Source organism: Crocuta crocuta, unplaced genomic scaffold (genome assembly GCF_008692635.1).
Source record: "Crocuta crocuta isolate KB4526 unplaced genomic scaffold, BGI_CrCroc_1.0 scaffold258, whole genome shotgun sequence".
In the NCBI taxonomy this organism is placed as follows: domain Eukaryota; kingdom Metazoa; phylum Chordata; class Mammalia; order Carnivora; family Hyaenidae; genus Crocuta; species Crocuta crocuta.
The window spans coordinates 3121808-3122120 of NW_027532842.1; the positions used below are offsets into that span (position 1 = coordinate 3121808).

The window sequence follows — 313 nt, forward strand, 5'->3', positions numbered from 1 at the left end:
GGCAGGGCCCGTTCGGCTTTCCTTGCATGCCACCTAGTGTAAACTCTGAGTACAGGGGGGAAAGGCAAGAATCCCGGGGACCGCCAGGCTGCGCCTCATCGGCCTACTTCACCCCCTTCTGCCTTACTGGGACTCGCCTTCCCCCGCACTGCGGTGTGTCCGCCACGGTGTGAAAGACCGGAATCACTTAATCTTTGCTCCGTGAATCATCAGCGCCTGATTGGACTCTAATCTTGCATCTCTGAGTTAAATTTATCATGGCTTGTGTTTCTGACCAAAGAATGAAAAAAAAAAAAAAAATCCCTCTTTGAGC

At 51.8% G+C, this 313-nt stretch overlaps 1 protein-coding gene across 1 annotated transcript in view; it reads right to left on the reverse strand.

The window, feature by feature from the left end:
• LOC144216126 (uncharacterized) overlaps nt 1–313 on the reverse strand; it is a 25698-nt gene that overhangs the window by 5091 nt on the left and 20294 nt on the right. The window lies entirely within an intron of this gene.